At 41.8% G+C, this 14,197-nt stretch overlaps 1 protein-coding gene across 2 annotated transcripts in view; it reads left to right on the forward strand.

Moving 5' to 3' along the window:
- Window positions 1–2,776: 2,776 nt before the first annotated feature.
- Window positions 2,777–14,197, forward strand: part of CDH7 (cadherin 7) — a 151,168-nt gene continuing 139,747 nt past the window's right edge. Inside the window, exon 1 of one of the 2 annotated variants that reach the window (XM_049900734.1) lies at window positions 2,777–2,847. The gene's annotated coding sequence lies outside the window, so the exon portion shown is untranslated. Of the gene's footprint in view, window positions 3,065–14,197 lie in introns of both variants that reach the window. The other variant, XM_049900733.1, reaches the window with a different exon arrangement.

The following is a 14,197-nucleotide window of genomic DNA, read 5'->3' on the forward strand; positions in this document are numbered from 1 at the left end:
GTCTTTGTTATAACAAATGGCAACCCATCGTCCTCCTGGTGCAGTCCAAAGCTTCTGACTTCCCATTTAAGACTTTCCTTCACGTGGCCCTATTTTATGCTCCCACACTTGATACTTGTGCCTACCCCACCCCAACATTTATCAGAGTGTCTGGATTTGTATGCAGCTTTTCATTTTCACATTAGATTGGAAGGTTCCTGAAGACACTGCTGTTCTTTGTTGCCATAGAGTCAGTTCTGAATCAGGCAACCTTACTGATGAAACAGAATGAAACATTGCCCAGTCTTGCATCATCCTCACCATCGCCAGTATTTTCAAGGTCATCATTGTGGCTCCTGTGCCAATATCATCTCACTGAGGGTCTCCCATGCTGTTGCTAGCCCTCTGCTTCACCAAATATGACAGACATCCTGCTCCAGTAATTGATTCCTCCTGATGATGCATGCAAAGCAAGTGAGTAGGAATGTTCTGTTGTGATCCATAATGTTTTCATTGGCAGATTTTTGGAAGTAGATCACCAGGCCATTGTTCCTAGACTGTCTTGGTCCATGGGTGACCCTGACAGTATTTGAAATACTGGTGGCATAGCTTCCAACATCACAGCAACCTGCAAGCCACCATAGTGCAACAAACTGAGCACCTACTACGTGCCAAACGTGTGTCGTGTCCTGGTGATACTGAATATCAATCTCTGTCCTCCTGAGGCTTTCAGTCCAAGACAATGAAAAGAGTAGGTTCTATATCAGAAGCCAATTCACTAGACAACACAACACAAATGTAGGTAAGAACACCACGGAAAGTTCTAGACTGTACATTAGCCAGAATAATTGAGGATTTTAACACAGCAAATTATCTCAAAGAAGCCACCATTTAACGTTTGGATGCCCGGAAAATGATGGTGCCCCCAGTAGGGGAGTAAATATTGGGGAAATCCAGGATAATTTAAGAAGAGATAAGGTTTTTTTTTTTGTTTATTTTTAAGGAGGTCTGTTCTAAATATCCTGACTTTGGGCTGATGGCTGACAGCAGAGTGGAAATAGACTATGAAATGACCATCTCAGCAGGTATGGAGCCTAGGGAGGGTTTGGATTGGAGATACAACTTTTAAAATGAAGCAGTGTTAAGCACACGGCATATCTTTGGTACCCAGAACTTAGTGGGAACTCAACCAACGTTTGTTTGCTTACACAGTTATTAGCGTTGGATTCAGTTATAAATGCTGATCAGATGGGGGCGTAGGGCCAACAAGCTAGATGACTGGAGGGGTTGGAGTGGAAGGAGAGAAAGGGTGCTTGAGTGAGCACTGACACTGACAAGCCTATGCCCATGTAATGGGGACCTAGGCAGTCACTGCCAAGGATGGGGAGAGGGAAGGGGGGTAAGAGAAAGAAGACAAGTTTCGCTGGCAGAATGAGAAAAATGAAAATCAACATACTGTGCAAACGATCAATTCACCTTCCTAACCTCTACATCAAGGAGCCCCCGTAGTGCACAGATTAAGAACTTGGCTGCTAACCAAAACGTCGGCAGAACCCACCAACCCACTCTGCGGGAGAAAGATGTGGCAGTCCGCTTGCTCAAAGATTACACCTTGGAAACCCTATGAGACAGTTCTATTTCTGTCCCGTAGCGTCGCCATGAGTCGGAATACATTGATAGCAACTTTTTTTTTTTTTGGTAACTTCTACAAAATAACACCTAGTCATCAGGTTAAGTCAAGCACCAAACCAGAAAACCAAATCCGTTGCCGTCAAGTCGATTCCGACTCATAGCGACCCTATAGGACAGAGTACAACTGTCCCATAGGGTTTCCAAAGGGCGTTTGGTGGATTCGAACTGCCAACCTTTTGATTAGCAGCCAGCTCTTAACCACTGCGCCACCAGGGCTCCAAATCAAACACCGGAGCAGAGAAAAGCAAAGCGTGTTAAACCCAACCGGCTGCTGTGCGTTTTCAAGAAGTCCAGAACCACCTCTCCACCTCCCAGGGTCCTCGCTCCCTTCTGCGCATAAATCATACCGCTCGGAAGCTTTGCATTAGAGAGCTCAGCAGGGGAGGACGTTTTCTGCAAGTAAAGAAAGTAGAACTAGGGCAGTCCGAGGAGATTGAAAGGGCAAAACTATCACGCAAGGAAACTAAGTTCTGATTAGTTTTCCGACTTTGCCGTCATGCCTCAGGAGCTCAATTGATCACGGCCTGCACAACAGCCTAAGGGAGCTGGGGGGTGGGGGAGTGTGAAAAAAACCTCCAAACTCCCCAGAGCTGTTCTTTCAGATGCAAATACTTCGCTGGGAGATGCGGCGCCTGCGGCCCCTCCCACTTTCTGCCCGCTTCCTGGGTTTCCTGCGAAGGAATCCATCTGCGCGGAGCTCCCGGGAGGGAGGCGGAGGAGGGCGCGTGTGTGTGCGCGTGTGTGTGCGCGCGCGAGTCGGCGGAGTGCTCCCTCGCATTCTCTTCCGACAGCCCTCACCCAGTGTCCCGAGGTGCAGAGGCGCAGGCTCCCTGCAACCCCCCGCACGCCGCCGCCAGCAGGCACCGCCACGGTCCCCTCTCCGCCTGCCCGGCGCGCTCCTGCCTTTCGCCGGCCGCGCGCTCCCCTGCCCGGCCCCGGCCTGGCAGCCGGCGGCGAGCGGGGCCGGGGGCGCGGCCGGTGCAGGCCCGGAGGTGCGCAGTGCGCGGTGATTGGAGGAGGCGCGGCCCCTGGCGCGCAGGGGGCCGGGCGGGCCCCGGCTCCGCCCGCCCAGGTCCCAAGCCGCCCGCAGCGCCCGGCGCTGAGCCCGTGTCCTCTCGGCTGCAAGCTGCCCTGTCGCTGGCGCCCGTCGCCGCCGGGAGGGCAGCGCGGTCCCAGGTGAGTTCATGCGCTGCAAGGCGGGGGCGCCTGGGGCAGGTGCGCCCGGCTTTGCCCGTCAGGAGGGCGTCCGCGCGGAGTTCCCTGCGTCTCAAGTTCCTGCCGTGGGGCTGGAGACATGGCTGAGAGGAAGAGCGGGCGTGAAGACGGAGCCGAGGCGCTCCGCTGGGCACCCTGTGAGGACAGACGTCAGGTGCGACGCGAGAAGTAGTTCAGGGTGAGAGCAAACCCAGCACCCTCCAGATGGAGCGGCCAACACTGGCGGTATGCACGGCGCTCCTTCAAAGGGAGCCCCCCGCGGGCCCGTCCGTGACCCTGGGCTGATGGGGCAAGAGTCGGCGCGGGGTGGTCCGCCTGGGTCTGCGGCGGGCGGAGACTGGAAGGGGGTATGCGCTTGTGTGCGCGGGGGATCTCCTAACCCTCGGCGCCAGACTCCTTTTACCTTTCGTGGAGATGGCACTCACCTAAGGGCGCTCTGCTTTGCCCTGCCATTAGTATTCTGCGGATGCAGTGCGTCTGCAGGGCTTGCCTCTCTTCGGCGCCCTGCTCCCCTCCGCCCGCTGTTCCTAGGTGTGCGATGGGGCTTCCAGTTCCACTGAATGCGCGGTGGACTTCTTCATAGGTGTCCGTGGCACGCGGCTAGTTGCTGGTATTCATCTATCCCATGTGGATTACTGAGAAAGGACCCCATTGTCTGTATGTCTTCAGGTTGTAGGTAGCTGACCCTCCGGATTTCTTACATGTCATAGTTCAGGTGAGTAAAGATTGGCCATGGGCTCACCTGTCCGTGGGGAAATAGGAGGCAGTGAAGAAAGCAGCAAGGATTGGGTGTCTCAAAGCTTTGGGGATCTGCAGATTGGACCCGGAATATACTTGAAACACCTTTTACTTTGCAAGAACTAGCTTCTCTTTATTAGATCATTTATTGAGTGAAAGCGCTCTAAGCAACACTCACCCTTCATAATACCTGTAACCAGAAAGGTGTTCAGATCCTTCTTCCTACAAAAATAAGATAAACAGAACTTTAAGGGGGAAAATAGAAAAATGTGGATAACCTGCCAAAGAGTATTAAATTATATGACTTGTGCTAAGTGACAGGTATGCATTTTTAAAAATCATAATCGCATAAAAATGTATATTTTAAAAGACTTTTTGAACAGTAGTGATATTTTTAAAAGGAAAGTTTGCATAGATACACTGCCAGCAGTATCTAAATAGTTTCAAGTGTGCCTTTATAAAGACAAGTTGTTTTGGGGGGGGCGCTAAGGAAGAAAGGTAATTACATGTGAAGCTTTCAATAACTCACCAACGATTTTCTTTCTAAAGACCTACTTGAGACTTTATGTTTACCCAAGCTCCTTTGTAATTGTGTGTCTTGTTACTATGTGTAAAGGAGAGATGCATTAAGAATCTTTTTTCTTTATTTTTAGGATTCTTTGAAACAGTATAAGTTAAAATGCCCAAGAATTGAGTCAGGGAGCTACACTGGCAACTCTATGGAAGTCTTGCTTATATGTTAGTGCTTAATACGGAGTGGGGTAGCTGAAGCAATTGAGTAACATCCCACCTTAATAGTCTCATTTGGTAGAGCAAGCTCAAAGTCTGTCTGTGGAAAGAAAAATACAGCAAGCAATCAGTAGAGCAGACTATCCCTCTGCTAAAAGGTATTAAGGTTTGCAGCTTTAATAAAAGGGCATTGTGCCCTTACAACATGAGATATTATTGTAATTAAAGGCTGCGATAGGTCATTAGAATTGTGTTAACAGTCGGCTGACAGACTCACAACTCTTCTTCAGTCTACTTTTATTGATTTAATAGCACAGAGCTTTTACCCTTTCTTATAAAAGGGTAATTGTAAAGCATCTATATTACTGCAGTTTACCCTTGAATTGACTCTAGTGTTTAGTGTCCAGTGAAGAGAGGGTATAGAGTACACTGTTCAGGCTTCCAGGGTCTAAAAATCAACCCACTGTCTGTCTCCACGTGTGATTTCTTTGCTCGTTTTCCCATTATTCAGCATTTTAGGTGTTTTTTTTGTTTGTTTTTTTGATGGCAAAGCTCATATGAACGTCCCAGAATTTTTACTGATACAAGGAAGTGAGCACATCTTTGTGTTGAGTCAAACACTTTCTTAATTAAGTCTTTCAAAAATCTTTTATAAAGGACTAAACCCATAAATTGTTCTTTGCTGTGAATATTTATGGCTGAATGATTCCACCTTTCCTGGATTTTATAAGGTTTTACGTTTATTGCTTTAGTAGCTTGTATCACATCACAGTTCTCTCCCATAAAGGGAAAAATAAATAAAAAATGTACTTGATTGGAAACCTTCAAAGCCTTGGCTTCAATTGAGAGTTTCAGAAACTCCTAAAATCACTTACGTGCATTAGTTGATTACACAGGGGCTGTGATGGAAGCTTCTTTTCCCTCTTGTAAAGGAGTCAGTTGCTACTTAGTGGGGTGATCAGGGGGAGCTGAGGACAAGAAGGCAGACATGTGATCAGGTCCTGTGTGTGACCGTTGCATCCTCTGACAAGCAGAACAGATCCAGCCGTAACCGGCAATACACGAGTGCCTCCTCTGGGGATTTGCTGGTCCTGCAGAAAGATAGCCCGGCAAACATTTCCCCCTGGTCATTCTGCAGGACTTCCCACTGATAAAATTACCCAACCAACAACCCAGTGCCATCGAGTCGAAAAAATATGCAGACAACTGTCCATACGTTCATTTCACAGAACACTATAAATTTTTATCCTGGTAGTATCTTCTTTTTGCTGTTTTGCGAAGTGTCTGTTGAAACATGATGCTTTTTATTGAAGTCACATAACCTATACCTGGCACAATGTAAATACAAGAGCAAATGGAAAAAAAAAAATTGGTACAGCTAAGATTTCTTTTAAGAATAAACTGTGAAGACAAGAGCCCTTTAAATACCATTTTCTCATTTTGATAGTGTATTTAACTAATTTGGAAGTATTATGCCTTGTCCCTTTTTGTCTTTAATTTACATAGGCTTCTTCCAGTTAATAATAAAATATTGTTCCTCTTTCTTCTTCATTCATTCCTTTCACCCATGGCAGAGGTTATTTGTACTTAGTTGAGATTGCCTCTGTAATCCATCCAGAGACGTTTCTTTCCCATCTTTGATAAGCAGATGCACACTACAGGCTATGTGATTCATTTCCGGGGCCCCTGCCTGAATATTTAGGCCAGTTAATGGTAGGAGGTTGTGGTCTGTAGCTGTAATGTTATCTGGCCCAGGGAGCTAATGGATTTGATCACAGTTTCTTGTCATGAGAAGTTATATCATAGAGGGTCCCCAGCCTCACTAATTAAAATGTAAAAAAAATTATACCTTTTAAGTACAGAGAGAGGGCTGTTTCATCAGTATTAAGAATATTGAAGTTACCGGTAAACTTTAAATGCTTTAAGAGGCACCTAATCCCGTGATTCTCTATTGCTATAATAGAAGCTGAAGATGGCAAAATGAAGTCTAGGATGATGATGATGGTTACTTTAGGAGCAGAGAGTCATCACAGGTAGAATTTGCAGCAACAACCAAAAGGGTACAACTGGCGTTACAGTTACATTGCCAAATAAAATGACCATATGTATATACATGTTTACATCCTATTATCCTCAGTTGAATGCTTGATTTCTGAAACATTCAAAGGACATCATATTCCAATGGAAATAATTACTTGGTGTCATATGTGTAGTAGGAAGTTATTGTTTTGTTTTTATTTTGATTGTTTAGAAGAGAGAAGGCAGTTTTAAAATCTGATGGTGTTCCCTCCTCATACCATATGGCATAGTGCATACACGCACATCCCTAAACAATAGTTCCTCCATTCTGTTATTGTTACTTCCCACCCCTGGTCAACCCTGGGTGGGAGTCATGATGATCCTCTACTTTGAGAATTAAAATTCATGGTCATAAAATTTTGAGGAAGATCAAATCTAATTTTTGGCTTTGGGGGAAGATGACAAATTACAAAGATGATAAATTAAAAAGAGCTGTATGACTCAGCGTTGAGCCATTTTTGACAAACACTTTAAAAAACTCACTTTAGCCAGTCATTCCCAGTTCCATCAGCAGCTAGGTAGCTCTGATCTTGTGCATTTCACTAGGGTTCTATAGATTTCTACTGGGTTGGGTATGCCTAATGTCTGCTCGATTTGTCTATTATTTGTCAGTGATTTCAATCTTCACACATAAGAAATAGCAGTGTTTAGGGATTTTTTTTTTTCTTTCCTCTAACATGAACCCTTGGGAAAGCCACAGTTACTACCTCCAGTATTATAGACTGCCTGTCTATCTCATCGATGTTGTCCTTAGCAGCCTGGCTTGTATGTGGTGCTTGGAGATAAAGTTTGGCTACAGCTCTTAAAATGCCCCTTGTCTTGGGCCACTTTTTTCCCATGGTTCTCTCCTGAACATCTGCTCATTCATGAATGGGAGGAGATTAGAAGATACTGATTTCCCCTTTAGCATTCCCCAAAATGTTTTAAGTGGATCTGTTTTAAAAAGAGAACCAAAAGCAACAATGAGCAAGTACTATGCTTTATGCGAATCAAACCACTCTAACTTTGTGCACAGAGATGAATAACAGTGAGCACTTCAGTAGTAACAGGTGGCTGCTATCCTGGGGAAAAGCAAGGGCAAATGAAGGTCTTCCAAGAGGGTATTGGGTGAATCCGGATGCAGCCTATTCTATAATTGTTGAATTAAAATAAAGCTATTAAATATCCAAGGACTATCCAAAAGGGAACAGATCTCTTTTTCCAGATCATACAAAAAATAAAAGCCTGATGCTTTAAAAAAGGAAAAAAAAAAATTGTAAATGGAAGGTTGTTCTTACAGCATAGAGACCAAAAACCAAACCAAACCGAGTGCTGTTATGTTGATTCCAACTCATAGCAGCCCGATAGGGCAGAGCAGAGTAGAACTGCCCCATAGGGTTTCTAAGGAGCAGCTGGTAGATTTGAACTGCTGACCTTTTGGTTAGCAGCCTGAGCTCTTAACCACTACACCACCAGGGCTCCAAAGCATAGATACCATTTTGCAGGTCTCTCCTAACCACTGTTGTGAAATGGTATCATTTCTACTTTAAATGTGTATAGTGTTCACCCTTCATGAGGATTCATCAAGAATATATTCCTTGTGAAAATGAAGTTCAACTTCAAAAACAACATTGGAAATAACAGTTTTCTCCAGTAGACCAAAAGCAAGTTTCCCCCCGCCCCTCACTTTATTATTGTTATGGCTGTGATTTCTGGTACTATTAATGTTTTATAAGTCAGCCCGCAGTAGTCTCAGGGAGTATTAGTTATGTTCTGGAGATGCTCAGCAGCCAACCATTACGGGTTTTTCTGTTTCTCATGGATTGTTCGATCAAGTCCGCTTGCGGTCCTCATGTGTCAAGCTTGCAGTTGTTTCCCTAGAAAATACAAATAATTGAATATATTTATGGTCATCACGTTCTACCCGATGGTGAATGTACCCATTTTTTCAAATTAAGAAATGTTTATCTGCCCTAAAGAGAAGCACAACTTCATTAAATCAGTATTTCCAATTAGTAATAAACCGTGTGTTAGTGAAGAATGTATTATATGTATTTCAAAACAGTTTTGGAAGATCTCCATCTGATGGAGTTCATAAGCAGCTGCTCCTTGCCTAGGATTTGGGGAAATTGTGATGATAAAAGTTCTTTAACTAAGGTGAGCTGTGGATTATTTCTTTGGACTGCAAAGAAACACATTCTGGTTTAACTTCAAGTGCCACAAGTCCTGAAATTGTAATATAGTCCCTTCTGATATAAGTAATAATAATCCATTATACTCAAGTTATTTCTGGAACGCATATAGTACTTTGTGCCTAAATAAAAAAGCAGCTTGGTATATATGAATTAATTGGTAATGAAGCATGTTTTTAAACTATTCTAGCGTACTTGTCTAACTGTGTACTGGCTGAATGTGATACTCTTCATGCTATTTGTCCTGTTTTTTTGCGTGCTGACTTTAGATGGAACAGGGTCTAGAAAATTTGGTTTTTGCTGATTTACAGTTGGTATGCTGAGGTGGAAAAGACCAGTTTTTGCTTTTGAGGGACTTTTAGTCATTGTTCTTTAAGTCTGAGCAAAGCATTTAAGAGCATTGCAGCCACTTCATCTGATTTTTTAAAGTGGTTTCACAGAGATATTAAGTGGACCAGAAAATCCAAGACAATTTTGTAATAATGAATTTGTTTGGGTAAAATAATATTAGTTATTAAGGTTAAATGAATAATAAACTTTCTGCTTGGGAATAATGCTTTGCCACTCAGTTGAACAAAAATAATTGGAGCAAAAAAGGAGCAAGATAAAGTGAATCAGGTCAAATAAATGAAGCTGCCTTAGTAAATACCGCCTGACTGATTCCCCCCCCTTTTTTCCCTTTTTGCTTATCAATTTTAATTTTTTCATTGAAAGGTTTTGTTTTATAATCTCTTGATTAAAGTGTGCTGTGCTGATCACAGTACTACCTGTGATGATTTTCATGTATTTTCAGTTTGGCAAAAAAAACATTGAAAAATGTTAATTAAAAGCGTACAAGTCTTAGCTTTAAAATATCAGAGCAAACAAAAGCGTTTTAATCTTACTCAAATAATTCATCTCAGACTAAACATAAGCCCAGTAGCCATTACTACTACTTGTTTAAATGTCTGTGGTTGGCTCCTCTTATTCAGTTGTTCTCCCCCTAGATTGGACCTATTCCTGAGTTTTTGGAAGTAGATCACCAAGCCTTCCTTCTGAGGAAGCTGAGGGATTTAATTGCTTGTGTCACTCAGGGTCTTAATACTTCAGGGCCCTTTGTGCTCAGCTTGCGACATAATGAGTTGGGTTGAACTAGTGCACTGGCTTTTTCCTCTGAAAAGATCTAATTGAAAAGGAAAGAAGAAATTGAATAATAGTGATGAAATAGAACATCTGACCCTTGACCAAACACCTTTGCCCTGCTATGTCAGATATGTTGTTGTTGGGTGACTTGGAGTCAATTCCAACTCATAGCGACCCCGTGTGACAGAGTAGAACTGCCCCACAGGGCTTTATAGTCTGTAATCAGGAACAGATTGCCAGCTCTTTATCTCAGAGGGCTACTGGGTAGGTTCAAACTGCTGACCTTTCAGCTAACAGCCGAGTACTTAGCCGTTTCTGGTAGAGATGATAACTATAAAACATATTAATGAACAGATTATTGTTTACACATGATTTCCCACTTTTACGTGTGTACTCCACAAAAGGATCTTACTGAAGAATTTTATTTGCCTCATAAAAGAGAATTTCATCATCCAGTAATGTGCACAAAGCCAGTTAAAGTATCCTTCTGCACTGTTGTAGACTTTCAGGCAAGGTAAAGAAAATGTGACTCAAGAGTCTGACAACTATTTCGTGTACTGCAGAGAAATATAATGAAATTGTTTTCAAAGTGCTTCTGATTCAAAGGAGTCCTTGGCTGGCGCCAACTGTTGACATGCCCAGATATTAATGGAAAGGTTGGAGGCTCAAATTCGCCCAGTGCCACCTCGGAAGAAAAGCCTATCAATCTGCTTCCAAACACCAGCCATTGAAAACTTTGTGGAACGCAGTTCTCCTCTGATACATGTGCAGTTACCACGAGTCAGAATCGACTCAATGGCAACTGGTTTGTGCTTCCTAAACATGGTACTTACCAAGGAATTTGTATATTGGCTTATTATATGGTTACTTTTCTATATTAAAAAAAAAATGAGGTTAATAGTAATGAAAATAATCATTAAGTAAATATTTTCTGAATATCAGTTGCGGGCATAGCTCTGTTCTAACTATTGTTGATACAAAGATATGATAGGCACCCCTATTCATCAAGGTTTGTACTAATACAGCTGTTTTTTTTTTTAAACCCTTGATTTAAATCGGAAAGTTCAGAATTCTAGTTATCTTTCTTTCACAAATACCATCTCAATGACTCTAAAATAATTCAGGCAAGTTCTGCAATGCTTCTTTCATATGTTCCAGCTAATTTGATAAAGGTGCAGTCTCTTGTGTGGAAGAGACAGTCTCCAAGAGGCAAGAAGAGAAAATTAAACATCTCTTGTTAAAGTTCATGCTACATTCCATAAACATGCCAAACATTTATTTTACGTTCCTACAACTTTCTTAATTGCTCTCTACCCTTTATCTTTCATTAACAACGTGTACTTTATCACAGCTCTAAAAAAAGCCAAGGAAAATCAATTCCATATAATTGGCAAAAGCAGAAAAGTAAGATCTGGAAAAAAAGACTTGTAAGATGATTTACTTCAAGTCCTTCGTTTTGCAAAAGTGGAAAATGAAATCGCAGAGGAATCTAAGGTCCTACAGCCGGTGATGGAGGATCTAGGACAAAGACCCCAGTAGTTTTATTCCTAGTACCCAAAACCCAGTGCTGTTGAGTCAATTCTGACTCATAGCAACCCTATAGAATGGAGTAAAACTGCCCCACAGAGTTTCCAAGGAGCGCCTGGCGAATTCGAACTGCCGACCCTTTGCTTGGCAGCCATAGCACTTAACCACTATGCCACCAGGGTTTCCATTCCTGGTACAGATTACGTAAATATACATATTTATATATTGTTCCTCGTCAGTGAACACCATTAGTGCATTCAAATAAATTACTGTGATACCACTCTGACTTATAAAAATTATAGAGGCCGTGTCTCTAGGATAGAAAGTATTACATTCTTTTTCGAAATGATTTTGGTGCCATCGTTAGTTTCCATCTAGATTTTTGGATTCATGATTCACATAGTTCTCTGGTTCCAAGTATAACTATCAAGAATGTTCATTCAGCATAAGAGTTGTCTAAAATATTTTACTGTACATAGTATTAAAACAGAAACTACCATTACTTCACAAACTGTAATTTTACTTGTTTCAAACTCAAATGTCTCGTAATATTAGTAGTAATCCCAATAGCTTTTTTGTTACCATGTGCTTTTAGATATGTCAGGCACTATCCTTAGCTTCTCATGATTAGCTCATTTAATCATATGAAGTAGATGCAATTATTACCATTTTCATTTTATAGGTGAGGGGGCTAGTTAAGACATGACAGAGTCAGAATTTCAATCTTTATCTGATATGAATTCCTACAACCATTACCAGTCCCTGGATGATGCAGGTGGTTAACACACTTGACTGTTAACCTCAAGGTTGGAGATTGAGTTCGCCCAGAGGTGCCCTGGAAGAAAGGCCCAGCAATCTATACCCAAAAAATCAGCCATAGAAAACCCTATGGAGCACAGATCTACTCTGACGCACATGGAGTTTCTGTGAATTGACTGGATGGTAACTGGTTTTTAGTTCTGCCAGGATATGATTATATTAACTTTATAAATTTCAAATTCCAAAAGCTCAGTCATGCTTTAGTTTTTATGGAAGTTGGGATACATTTTCACAATGAAATAATATTATCAAGTTCACTTATCCAGTGTTCCAGGTACTTAAATAATATTGTTTAGATATATCATTTTTTTTTTCGCTCACAAACTGAAACATTTATGTCTTATTTTTTATAAGAAAATTCATTCTTTCTTGAAAGAGAGGAGTTGGTGAAATTGGAAATGTTCTTTGGCTACAGGTTTCACATGCTGGTCTCAGTCTTAGCACCACAACTCTACCCCATACCTCCCCATCCCAGGGATGTAACCTGTCACTAGCAAGAAGGAAGCCATGGGACCCTGCCCCTCCCATCCCAGTAGCCATTCCTACTGTCTTAGTCATCTAGTGCTGTTATAACAGAAATGCCACAAGTGGATGGCTTTAACAAAGAGAAATTTATTCACTCACAGCCTAGTTGGCTCCAAGTCCAAATTCAGGGCATCAGCCCCAGGGGGGAAGGCTTTCTGTCTCTGTCGGCACTGAAGGAAGGTCCTTGTGATGCATCAGTCCCTTGGACTGGCAGCTTCTCAGGCACGGGCACCCCAGGTCCAAAGGACACGCTTTGCTCCCGGTGCTGCTTTCTTGGTGGTATGAAGTCCCCCTGTCTCTCTGCTCACTTCTGTCTTTTATATCACAAAAGAGATTGGTTTAAGACACTATCTAATCTTATAGATCTCATCAATATAACTGCCCCTAATCCATCTTATTACATTACAGTGATAGAATTTTCAACACATAGGGAAATTACATCAGATGGTAAATGGCAATTATACAATCATACAAGTGAATCATCTCCTAGCCAAGTTGACAGGTATTTTCGGGGGACACATTTCAGTCCATGACACCTAGTAAAGGTCACTCAACATGAGTGCGTGGCTCGTCACTGGGCTAATCCACACACTTGTGCATCATTTCCTAGTTTAGGCACCTACTTAACCTTATTTATCTCCAGATGACCTGTCTTTCAATTAGGTGGGTTCAGACCTTCCTGTGACGAACTTTCAACCTAATTGAGGGGCTTGCTCTGGAATATCAAGATGTGACTCTAAGTTAATTGTTCTTTGGAAGTCTAAATCTAGAACAACTAGCCCTCCAAAGTGATTTTTCAGTGGAGTAAATTCATTGCACATCCTTGGATGGGAGATCTGGATTTGGGAAGAACACGTTCAATGCACAGGTATAGCTCATGGCCTCTAATAATAGCTCACACATTCTGTTAGTTCTCAGCATACCTCAGTCTTCAACATGATCAGCACACATTGGATCATTCTAGATCATTCTGGAATTCCTTCTGGAATATCAAAACATTATAGAAATATTGTTTAAACAATATTTAATAGAGTTCAAAGTCAATGCCACCTTTTCTAGTTGCATGTACTATTTTTTACTGCATTTAGTAAATGTGTGTGTGTACATATATATACATGTATGTATATATTTACTTTCACATTTCCTCTACTATATTTAGTATTTTAAGCAATTTGACTGTCAGAAAGCTTTGTCTAATGGGTAACAGATATGTGTTATCGGAGAGACAGGTGGAAAGGTAGAAAATATACTATGAGGACAGTGTATATTCTGCTTTGATAGGAACATAACTTCTGGCTTCATATTCTTAAAACAATTTATTTGTATTCCTCTCCCTCAAAAAAAAAAAAAAGAAGAAGCAAATGGTAATTTTTCTCCTTAATTATCCTATTGTTGATTTATTTATAGCTAGTAAAATGAATTCATAATCCAAAGTGCAACATAAATTCTCATTCCTCTGTGTTTTGGGGGGTGTTTGGAAGTTTTGTAGCTGATTTTATATCTCTTGCATAATCAGAATTCTGTGACTGAAATAAGTAGGTATTATAATAAGACTTTTTCTAGGCTGTTGCTAAATTACCTCCTGGTTCCTCCATGCCAAC

This window comes from Elephas maximus, chromosome 11 (assembly GCF_024166365.1).
Source record: "Elephas maximus indicus isolate mEleMax1 chromosome 11, mEleMax1 primary haplotype, whole genome shotgun sequence".
Lineage (NCBI taxonomy): Eukaryota > Metazoa > Chordata > Mammalia > Proboscidea > Elephantidae > Elephas > Elephas maximus.